The sequence below is a fragment of the Ruditapes philippinarum genome, unplaced genomic scaffold, assembly GCF_026571515.1.
Source record: "Ruditapes philippinarum isolate M1 unplaced genomic scaffold, ASM2657151v2 ctg2166_1_1_1_1, whole genome shotgun sequence".
In the NCBI taxonomy this organism is placed as follows: Eukaryota; Metazoa; Mollusca; class Bivalvia; order Venerida; family Veneridae; genus Ruditapes; species Ruditapes philippinarum.
The window spans coordinates 90,346-103,644 of NW_026862161.1; positions in this window are offsets into that span (position 1 = coordinate 90,346).

Here is a 13,299-nt window from a genome sequence, read left to right on the forward strand (position 1 = left end):
GCCATGTTTGTTTGTCTTTCTGTTAGGTAGAGCCGGTGGTTGCAGTTGCGTGTAGAGGTGAAGAAATTCTTTATCATGATATATAAGTGTAACCAATAGAACGTAGAAATACGTCCTAAATAAAGGCAAACATAGACCCAATACAAGCTATATGAATTGTCTAGAAGGAGAACAATTTTACTTATACATGATTTGCAAATATTCAAAACGATGCATGTGTGCTGTAATGAATAATGATAATCTTATTTATGTGACGAGACATTTTGATATAAAATATATTTTCTCATACCATTATATATACATACCTTTAGCAATATATCATTTCAGAGTGAAAAAGGAAAAAGTGCTTAAAGACATACATTTTGTAGTAACAAGTAAGGTCTGGAGTTTTACATTTGCTTAAAAGTAAATTTGGACTCAACAATAGAATTGAATATAACGTTAATAGATTGTTGTGGAAAAAATCTCAACTTGCAAGAAAAGCCAATTTCAAAATCTTAGATTATGTCATCGTAAAAGGTTGCTATTAATATTTCACTGTTCTAATCTAATTTCATTCGTTCGGTTATTCTGCCTATTTTGCTGTTATATTACTTCACTGTACTAAACTGCTTTAATTTTTAAACGAGCTTTATATTTATGAAATGGTGTTGGTTAATTCAAAATATAATATCACGTGCGGTAAAATGCATAATAATTATAAGATAGTATCAACAGAAGTTTTATGAGTGAAATCATGCAAATGTTTGACGTATAACCGTTTCTTGAAAACTAGTAAAAGTGCAAATTCAACCTTTTGAAATATATAATAACCAGTGTGGTAAAAAGTTTTGATCCGCGCCTGAGTAGTGTTAATTTGTATTTTGTTAACCTGTCTTACAAATTTATGGATAATTATGTTCTATAATTGCAGTATTTTATTTACATCAATTTTTTTTAAAGTTTGCAATATTTGAATTCCTTTTTTGTCAAAGATTGATCTTACGATAATTGAATCAAAGTATTTATAGTATTTGGATAGAAATAACAATGTTGCCATTTCCATCAGTTTAAAATTCTTTTATTTTAGTTTTTTTATTAATATAATCTTTTGACCGTAATAATAATCTCAAGTTTTAAGTTTAAAGTTAAATGCAATTCTTTAATATGAATTACCGTATTATGGGTAAAAAATATTAACTTGTATGGTTATGCTGGTGATTTTGTTTACAATGTTTTATGTGAAATAACAGAAACTATGAAGTAATTACTCAAATCATTATGTGGTGTTTTATTGTTACGGCTTCCAACTGTTTTAATGATGTTTTTGTATCGACATCTGTTTACACTCGAAGCCAGATGTAAAGAAAAAAACACGTTTACTTCATGTTAAGGTAAGTTGTAGTATATTGTAACTGTGATTGGTCATGTAGTAAACAGTTTCTTCAAGATGCTTCGTTTAATATGGAACATTTTGTCTTGATTTATAGTGTATTTACCTAAGCATAACACCTGTAATCCTTATTATCCAAAGGAGCTCCTATGGTTTAAGACCCTTAGTCTTCTGAAGTGTGATCACATTCAGCATAAGATATGTGTACATCTGCATGCGATATGATTTACAAATACCTTATTGCATTGTTTATAGATAAATATAAGAGGTTTGCCACGTGTTAATGTTACAACATGGTTAATATGATAATTACCGATAGTTTAATAATCAGTTTTTATGCGTTTTTATTAACATTCAAAGTATAACACTGAAATTAATAAACATGTACTGCGTGTTATTTTCTTTTCATAATATATAACCAATGCATCAGAGCACGGCTGCAATACCTATATCAGAATTGGGACTCGGCTAGCGTTCGTTCAATATAGGTTTAACAGATGTGTACTCGTCCAATAGAATTCACCATTGTACTCAACCTCATGATATTGCACGTTTTGTAATTGTCAATTTTCACTGGAAATTTATATTAACTCTATACGCGGAAGTTTATCTCTAACATGGAAGTTTACTGCATATTAAGCCTAGAGACTCGCGTTATTATTACAAACAATTGTTTATATCGGACAATATAACCTGTCAAAGAGTTTATAATTAAAAATATACAATATTTAAAGTTATAATCGTGCGTATCCATATCACTTATCGTGTTGGATTTTTTCCAACTCCATGATAATAATTTTATTTATGAAATGTTTCCTTAAGAAAGAAACAAGTACTTACGACCTTTAATGAAATGGGTGTTTAAAGGCTAACTGTAAACGTATAATTTATGTTAATACATTAATGATAACCAAGAGTTTTATGAATCAAAAATCTACTTACCTGACACCTTAAGTACACAGGTAATTAGAGTCATGTGTAAGATATTAATTTATCACTTCGTAAGAAATATGACAATATATTAAAGAGATAAATATCATAAAACAGATTAAAGTTTCTATGGTTAAACAACTTTTGTTAAGGTAACACTTTTTGAAGACTTCTCACGACAACTTTTGATAGATGAAGTATATTTTATAACATTTGTTTCTTATCCTACTCATGATAACAGTTTCTAGTTTATATTATATAGTCGATATAAACCAAACCTAACACGATGAGAATCATTTCTTATCTATTACATCTATCAGGTAAGTCTGATAATTTATAGCTCATAATTCGGTAATCTGGAAACATAATTTACAACATTGTTCTAATGTTATAAGCTTTACTTCATATCCCGTTTGTATATCCAACATATGGTATTATATAAAGATTTAATACATTTATGTTGTAAGTGTATTTTGCCAGAATGGTATTGTGTATTCTTTTTTCTTATTCCAAGGTTATTTCTTTTTCTTGTTTGACATCTAAATATTACAAAACGACCAGTTGTATCGTACGTCCATTTCTTCTCAACATACAAAAGTTGAAGCTGATAAAAGTGTTAGAAAAATCTCCATTTGCCCTTTAAAAAACCGAAACCTGGGAATCTCATTGGCCATTCTATAATAAAATGTAAATGATAGTTCTTGCCATTATAAAAAAATACAGAAAGGACATTTATGAAATAAAAGAACACGTTAGATCGTTAACTTTTTATTTAAATTGCTCAGACATCTAAAGTTTTGTGTAACCATACCTTTTTCCCGCAAAATACCTTACACTACAGTTGACCTATTTTCCAATTTTAGGTTTTCAGGCTTTGGACCTCAGTACAGTTCCTTTAAAATCTAGGAGAAACAAAAATCAGGATGGGAGAGGTTCTGTTTATACATTTTGATTAAGACATTACCCTACATTTTCCGAAAGAAAGTGCTATAAAAACCAATGATTTACTATTCATATTTGTTAGAAATGACTGTTTGCAACTAATTTTACATTTTTGTATTACATCAAAGTTTTACACTGTAACAATCTTGACAGACACTGCCAACGTAACCAGTTGATTATTGCTGAATATAAGACTTTAAAGTTGTACAAAATACAGTTTTCAAAAACGATATCAATAAAGAGTAGTGCATAGGGTAGAGCCCTTACATCGATCATACTTTAAAAGAAGTTGTTCTGTATAATGCAAATACAATTATGAAGTGTTCATTATTTGCTAAAAAACGGACTGCAACTAGCATAAGTGGTCGGACTTTAAGTTCGGATAAGACTTTATCAGTTGGTTTACTTTTAATATATTGGTAAACTTTAGCGACATTCCTTGTCTTTGTAACTATATTTTCTTGTGGTCATGTCATACACATGTTGTATGATGGCGTTGTAATGGCTGACATTAACTTTAAGTGATAACTGAATTATCAATTAGTCATTCCCTTCTTTTAAAGGATCTTTCATGTAGGCGTTTACAGAACCATGCATGTATATCCGAACAAGAAAATGTGATAATGAAGACAAAACTCTTCTGTAAGATCTTTATTTACCTTATATATGCATATAAAATATTTTAAATTTACATATTCATCATTCAGTATGGACTAAGTCATTTATCATTTTTAGGGATTTAAAAAAAAATAGACATGTATAATGAGCAAAGATTTTAACCAAATAATCACACGACAGGGATATGGCGGCTTATCTTGGTATGCATCCACCGTAAGCGTAGAGCAAGTTGCAGCCAGTAGTCTTTGGCTTTATTGAATTCATGTGAAACCAAAAGTTCCAAATCAGTATTTGATGTAGGGAGAAAATGATTTTATTATCTTTTATGAACATTTTACATTTCCGAGATTTTTATGTCCAACATACAGGTCAGTATTATTAACAGGGGTGTCAATCTATATGTCACTTTTGTTTTCTTAAGTTCAACATCACCTTAAAATAAAAAAACAAGGAACGAAAACACGCTTTACTCAAGCTAAGATTAAATATCGCAGAAAAAAAACGCCAAAGAAAACTAGAGGTTTTAACTAACATTCCCAAATGCACGCATATATTCATAAAAAAATGTATCAAAAAGTAAAATATTATAAATTGATCAAAGAAAGTAATTAACTAATTTAAAATGACACTAGTGAATACAAAGAATGATCACAAAAGGCAAGAATTTGCAAAAAAAAACTTACTGCATTAGTCACACATTAGACATATGGTGATATGTACTGAAAAAAACAGATTCTAAAATCTCAATACATTTTTAGAAAAATATTTTGTAAAATAATTTTGGGGCTTATCAGTAGGCATCCAGCTTTAAAGACTACTTATGCTCATAAATATTTGATCATATTTCAGTTTATAAGTGATGTAAAAAAAGCCTGCAAACCATTTTACAACAATTGTTTACATAACATCACTCATCAGTTGTTGAACTGTATTCTTTTATAGTTAATTTAACTTACCAAAGGACTTAATTCCTATTATACTTCGAGGAAGGTTATTCTACAAAGTACAAACCTTTATAAACATATGATCTTTGACCAAAACCTCAGACCCTCGGAATAAAGGTAGGGACAAGACATACTATAATTAACAATGTTTCTAGAGGAATTGAAAACTCTTTTTTTATTAAACTTAATTATATTTTTGACAATTTAATAACATATAACAAAAGTTTACCATTGTGTTTGAAAGAATTGACAATTTAGGTTAAACGTTTGTACCAGCTATGTAGAAGAACAACAACAAACATGTTTTCATCACTTGAAGAATTAATTTGAAATAATAACAAACATAACAAACGACAGAGAAGCATATTTGTAAAAACGTATCTCTCAGTTTTAGCGAAATAGAAAGGGGATTGGTTCAGAAAATCCCTCATGTTAATGGAGCATCAGAATTGGTTAAGAAAAGATAAAACAATCTTCATACCACCTTAGGTTTTTCAATGTTAATGGACATTAGTTTCACATATTTTGAAAAATTTAATTCAGTACATGTACGATAGCAATATTATTTGACAGTTGCACATTATTTTTCCAAGCATTTTATCCATGTATTAGTTTGTGAACTGTTTAAAATATATCCTCAAAAGATTGTTGATTTTTGTAATTAAAACAATTGTTTTGACAAGTAAGCGTGTAGCATGGTCATGGGTATGTTGTGAGGCAACGGATGGAAATAGTAAAATTGTTATTTTAAATCAAGTTATTTCAAGAAAAGGTGCATCGCTAACGCTGATAGATCTGAAGATCACCAAACTTGTTTATTGTGGATAGATTCTAGGTTTGCCACTGAAATCAGTTTGTTTTGTAGAAAAATGTAACAAAAATAAAATTCTAGGATGGATCTTATGGATATATCAATTTCAGAAAAGAAATTACTTTCAGACCATATACATTTCAACTGTAAATTACTAATGCATGCACAAATATAAATTGTTAAAAACAAAATTATGTATCGTTTAAAGATAGAACTACAGGTAGCAATCTTATAAGCGTTTCATTTTTCTAATCATCAGATTTGATTGTAAAAACATAAAATATCTCGACGGTTGTAAAACATGATAGCCTCGTTTTGATCGCCGTGTATTATTAAAATGATATATAAACATGTATATAAAGTCACTCATTCACTCCTCCAAATGGTTGAACTATCTCAATAAAAGAAATAAGGGTAAAGCAATGTCTAAGAGACCCCTTGAATAAAAGCATAAAATATGCTCTTCAAAAGATGTACTTTTTGTGTAATCAACGTTGCACTTGTTAAATATTACAGGATACAAATGAAAACGTAAACATCAATACCATGTAGCTTTTCTTCAAAGAATAAGCATTCCATATCACTGTTTCCTACAGACAAATCTTTGATTATTTAGCATTCCATCTTAATCAAATTTAGATGTCGGTTATATCATTTCTAAACACAGGCTTTAGCTAACATGTCATTTAAATTAAATTTAAATGTCGGATACAAGATATCATTCAAGCCAACAAGATATGAATTCAATAACAAAATATCACACATCAAATTAAAAAAAATTCTATGAAGCACATACAAATATTTATTGACCATAGATAGTTTCTTTGTTGCGGGACTATGTTTCGAATGTAATAGAAACAGTATTTTCGATCAAGATCATAACTTAGCTCCAGGAAATGTAAACTTAAAACCTTTAAAAAGACCCTTTACATGACAATTTAACTATTGCATAATACTTTGATTTATTTATATAAGTATACCTCAGTTTAATGTACTTCTTTGGCTATCTCTGTTATTTGTTTACAGGTAAATTTACTACTTTCATTTACATGAAGAAAATTGTTTTCGTTACTCGAAGGGCTGTCATTGCAATCATCACAGATGGAGGATTGGTGGCAGAATTGTTATCACAAAGAGGGATTGTCGGCATAATTGTTGACAATATTTTACCTGTATTAATCTGCGAAATTTTCTTTATATTCGTTGCCGAATTGTCATTGAACCGTCGGAGTTCTATTCTAACACCTAAGTTATAAAACGGATATGCATTAGATAAGTCTTTCAATCATTAGTTTAGATTGATTACTAAACATACATTATACATAAGCTTTTTTGAACAGTTTATACAAGAATAAATTATTTTACCACATATGTTCACTACAGCCTATAATTATTATATTCATGTGCATTCCTTTCTTCGAACAAATGTTTAGAAATATACTTCCCTCACCTTTGACATGAAATGTGACCTTGCTATCTTTATTCATTTTAACTTTTTTCTAAAGGTTTAATGAACCTATTAAAATCACATTATGCATAAGTTCAACCTCATTCAAGTATAATTGGAAGTAATTTATATTATGATGGATAATACGAACAAACAATTATGTAACTGAAAAAAATGAACTTCCGATGATTTTTTGTTTTGTTTTAAGGGTCCAGATTATCGTAAATATATGGAATTATACAAATAATCCTTAAAATAGATATCGTCAATGCTGATCTTAGGATAGTAACATAATAATCAAAATCAAAGTATATCAGATCTTACGGGGTATACTCTTTTATACGGTATGTAAGGTTGCCATGTTAGCATTATAAACATTTTACAAAGTTGTAAACATTACGAATATTTTACGTTACGTTTTCCGTTTATATCGCCTCGAATCTTAGAAAAACTATATGTACGTACTTAGTAACTTTTGTAAGAATAACTTAATAATATGAAACTTTGCGCACCAATATTCATGTTTATTTGAATCATGCATGTCACGCTGATTAGTAAATATTATATGTCAATCTTTCCGAACCTGCCTACAAAATACACAAATAAATAAATTAATTAAATGAAGATTTTTGTCATGACAAGCTAAACGATATTAAATCAGGAAATAAACACAGTGTTGGTTGCAAAGTGTTGAAAAGTTTATTTTCTAAAGAAAAAGTAAAGGAAAAATTGTTGTGTAGTTTGATTATTTAGGTTTAGAAAAGTGTATCGCATATTGTTAATTTATCACTTTTAAATGGTATTGATTTCTACAGCAGTGTAGTGAAGCAAACAGGTATTATTATGCGGTGTCAAGGACTCAGATTCATTGCCATCTTATAAGCTTATTTGAATTTGTTATTAAAAATGCAAACATTTCGAAAATGCTGAATTAGTCTCTTTAATCAGATTATTTTTCTAAATTTGTTGCTAAATCTATATCGTTATTACCTATTTAGTTATGCAACTTGATGCAAGCCTCGCATAAATGTAGCATTAAGTTAATTAAATGTTTCTACACTGAATGTCAAAGTGATCTATGTAATTGGAGTAGCACGTTCTTTGATCCTCCTGACCTTGACATAGACACGTGTTAAATGTTAAAATGATAGGGTGTATGTCGCTAGATATTATTTAAATTACCACAAAGTAATGTAATAATTCCCCTGGTTATATATACGAATATAGATGTATACTCTATCACGTTTTCAGTGAAGTATTAATTTGCATTTTTGTTTTGTAATACACAAAAATAATTATGTTGATGAAGATAATTCAAGCTACCATAACAAGAAGTGATAAAATATCAAAAGCTTTACCAGCTATATATATTGTATGTTAAAAGAAAACAAATGATACACTCGGATATAGGTTTGTAATATTAAGATCAAAAGAAATAACATTAAGAAAATAATGAAATGATCTGATTAATGCAATACCATTCTCTGACTCTGGCAAAATAAAATTGTAACATAAATGTATACGTGTTCCAGTATTATGTGATTAAATCACAATGCTTTATATAAAAGCACATGTTCGCACAAAGAAAAGGCTTGAAACATTTGAACAATGTTGTAAATTATGTAACCAGATCAACGTATTATGAGCTATAAATTATCAGACTTATATGATAGATGTAATAAATATTAAATTAATCTCATCGTGTTAGTTTTGGTTTATATCTTTTATAATATACACTAGAAACATGAAATACTGTAATCAGACTGCCTGATCATGAGTACAACATGAAACTATATGTAATAAAATCTACAAGATCTTTCAAACGTTGTCGTGAAAAATCTTCAAAAGTGTTACCTTTACAAAAGATCTTTACGCTAAGAAACGTTAAACTGTTTTATGATATTAAACTCTTTAATATATTATCACATTTCTTAAGAAGTGATAAATCAATATCTCACACATGACTCTAATTACATGTGTACTTGACGTGTCAGGTAAGGAGAATTTTAATTCATGAAACTCTTGGTATCATTAATGAATTAACATAAATTATAAGTTTACAGTTAGCCATATATTCCTTAAAAGGTCATATGTACTTGTTTATTTCTTAAGGAAACATTTCATAAAGAAATAAAATTATAATCAACTTCAACACGATAAGTGATATGAATATGCATGATTTTAACTTTAAATATTGTATATTTTTAGATTTAGATTAGACTTTTGACGGGTTATATTGTCCGATAAAAACGGTTGTTGTATCAATAACCCTAGTCCCTAGGCTTTATAACAAATTCACAATGCAGTAAACTTCCATATTAGAGAAAAATACTTAATAACATCAGGCCGTGTTTATAGTTAATAAGAATTTTCAGTGACAATCATGTGATAAAAAAAATATATCATAAAGTGACCTAAATATTACAGAGCGATTACTTCATAAAATCTTATATTTTACGCATTTTATCAGCGCATGATACTATATTGTGACTAGCTTCTTGATTTGACCCAATTGCAATATAAAGCAGCTCGTCCGAAAATTACAGCAGTTATATTTTTGTAGACCATTATGTTTTGAAATTGCAATCATTACTTCTACATCTGTTTTTGATTTTGAAAAATTAAATCACATTGAGTACTTTTAAGTTAATGATTTTACAATAAATCAATTTAAATAGAATTGACAATGTCTAATAGTTAAAAGTTGCTTGTTTTTATCAATTTATTTTATTTTTGTTAATATTATATATAAAACAATGAAACAAGGGTTTTGACATCTTAATAAACGAAATATTTTCACAGGATTGAAGTTTAATGAAATTGTATGTATTACCGTAAAATGAGAAGGACAACGTATTCATTTGTATAAATATTCTGGTGTTTTTGTTAACATTTCATCATGTGAAATAACAAAAACAATGAAACTGTTACTCAAATCATTATACCATTTGCTTTATTTTTGCTTGCAAATTTTCGATCGACATCTGTTACAGTCGAAGCCAGATGCAAAGAAAAAAAACCCGTTAACTTCTTGTTCAGATAAGCTGTAGTATATTGTTACTGTGAATGGTCATGTAGTTAACAGTTTCTTCAAGATGATTCGTTTAATATTGAACATTTTGTCTTGATTTATAGTCTATTAACCTAAGCATAACACCTGTAATCCTTATTATCCAAAGGAGCTCCTATGGTTTTAGACTCTCAGTCTTCTGAAGTGTGATCACATTCAGCATTAGATAAGTGTACATCTGCATGCGTTATGATTTAAAAATACTTTATTACATTGTTTGTAGATAAATATAAGAGGTTCGCAACGTGTTAATTTTACCACATGGTTGTCATAATAGTTACTGCTAGCTTTGAAACTTAGTTTTTATGCATTAACGTGCGAAGTATAACATAAAATGAATAAACGTGTACTTGTGTTGTTTAAGTTTTTCACACTTTATAAAAATATAACCAATGCACTTTCACCATGAGAACACGGCGGCAATACCTATATCAGAAACGGGACTCGGCTAGCGCCTCGTCCAATATAGGTTTAACAGCTGTGTACTCGTCGAAAAGAATTCAGTATTGTAATGAATTGTAATGTATAATTACCTTATAATACTGCACGTATGTAAGTCGCTTTTCACTGGAAATTTATTTTAAATATATACACGACCTGATGTAATTCAAAATTTTCTCTAATATGGAAGTTTATTGCATTATGAATGTGTTATAAAGCCTTTGGACTCGGGACAATATAACCTGTCAAAATCTAAATAACTAAAATTATACAATATTAAAAGTTAAAATCGTGCATATTTATATCATTTATCATGTTTTTTTTGTTTGTTTTTTCAACTCCATGATAATAATTTGATGATTTGATGATTTTTTTCTTCAGAAACATAATACATACGACCTTTTATGAAATGGGTGTTAAAAGGCTAACTGTAAACTTATAATTTATGTTAATACATTAATGATACCAAGAGTTTTATGAATTAAAATTATCCTTACCTGACACCTCAAGTACACAGGTAATGATTGTCATGTGTAAGATATTGATTTATCACTCCTTAAGAAGTGTGATAATATATCAAAGAGATACATATCATAAATTTAAACAATTTAAAGTTTCTATGATTAAAATACTTTTGTAAAGGTAACACTTTTTAAATATTTCTCACGACAATTTTTGATAGATATAGAGGATTTTATTACATTTATTATCATGTTGTACTCATGATCAGTCTGATAACAGTATCAAATGTTTCAAGTTTATAGTACAATTTAACCAAAGCTAACACGATGAGTATCATGTTTTATCTATTACATTGATAATATATAACTCATAATGCGTTAATCTGGGAACATGATTTACAACATTGTTAAAATGTTATAAGCTATATTTATGTCCCGTTTTGTATCTTATGGACATGTGTTATTTAATAAAGCATTGTGATTTAATCACAAAGTACGGGAACACGTATACATTTATGTTTTAATTAAATTTCGCCAGAATCAGAGAATGGTATTGCATAAATCGGATTCTTTTATTTTTAATCTAAATGTAATTTCTTTTTCTTCTTCTGTAATATCTAAATATTTCAAAACAATAACCATTTGTATCATTTATTTTCTTTTAACAAAAATAGCTGAAGCTGGTAGAACTTTAGATATTTTATCCCTTCTTGTTATAGTAGCTTGAATTACAGTCTTCGTCAATATTATTATATGCGTGTATCTACAAAATAAAAATGCAAATCAATATTTCACTGAAAACGTGCTCAAGTATACATCTTTATTCGTATATATAACCAGGAGGAATTATTACATTACTTTGTGGTAATTTAAATAATATCTAGCGACATACACCCTATCATTTTAACATCTGACACGTGTCTATGTCAAGGTCAGGAGGATCAAAGAAGGTGCTGCTCCAATTACATAGATCACTTTGACATTCAATGTAGAAACGTTTAATTTACTTAATGCTTAATTTATTCGAGGCATGCATCAAGTTACATAACTAAATAGGTAATAATGATATAGATTTGGCAACTCATTTAGATATATAATCTGATTAAAGAGCATAAGTCAGCATTTTCGAAATGTTTGCATTTTATTATTAAATTGAAATAAGCGTATAAGACGGCAATAAATCTGGATCTTTGACACCGCATATTAAACAACTACACTAGTGTAGAAAGCAGTACCATTTAATAGAGATAAGTTTACAGTATGCGATAAAAATTTTAAACCTAAATAATCAACTTTTTGATGAAAAATACAATTTTTCCTTTACCTTTTATTAGAAAATAAACTGTTGACAACTTTGTAGACCAGCAAAATGTTTATTTCCTGGTTCAATATTGTTGAGCTAGTCATGAAAAATCTTCATTTATTTAATTAATTCATTCGTTTATTTTGTAGACAGGTTCGGAAAGTTTAAATAAAATATGTACTAGTCAGCGTGTCCGGCATAATTCAAATAAACATGAACATTGGTGTGCAGGGTTTCATATTATTAAGATATTATTACAAACATTACTAAGTACATATAGATTCGTGGTAATCTAAACGTAAAACGTAATTCTTGGCAATACATTATGTGTACAACTTTCAAACCAAATATCATTGCTTATCATTGAAGGCAGTCATGATACAATCAAGTAAAAATATGTATCAATTATGTATCAAAAATTGTATTTTGTTATTCACTATTTGGTAAATTTTGTAAAGCATCAACTATTTGTCTAATAACTTTTACGCAAACAATTGATGGTTTCTAAAATAAACGTTTTGTTCTTTTTTTGTTTATTTTTTTGTTTGTTTGTTTTTTTCCCCGGTTTTTAAAAAAAAAATGCTTTCCCTACATTCAAATATTAGTTCACCATTTGCTGATGCCAGGTGTATGTGTTATGCCTCTTTTTCAGTAAAATGTGGTTCCTTAAATATAAATTGATTGTTTTGCCTATTATCTATTTCATTTATCTCAAGAACGAACTCAGATGTGAAAAACTTCATATCACTTTAAAGACATAAGTGAGTTAATGAAATAGTACTATGACGTCTGACTTTATCACTATATACGAATAATTCAATGCCTTTTTATTTTGATATTTCTACTGGAAGAGGATTTTGTTTTGTAAAAAATTGGTTTAATTTTACTACTTGAAGCTTGTGCTCAGACTTATATGGTATTTAAAAAATTAAAAGAAATGTGCTGCCTATTTACTCTAGT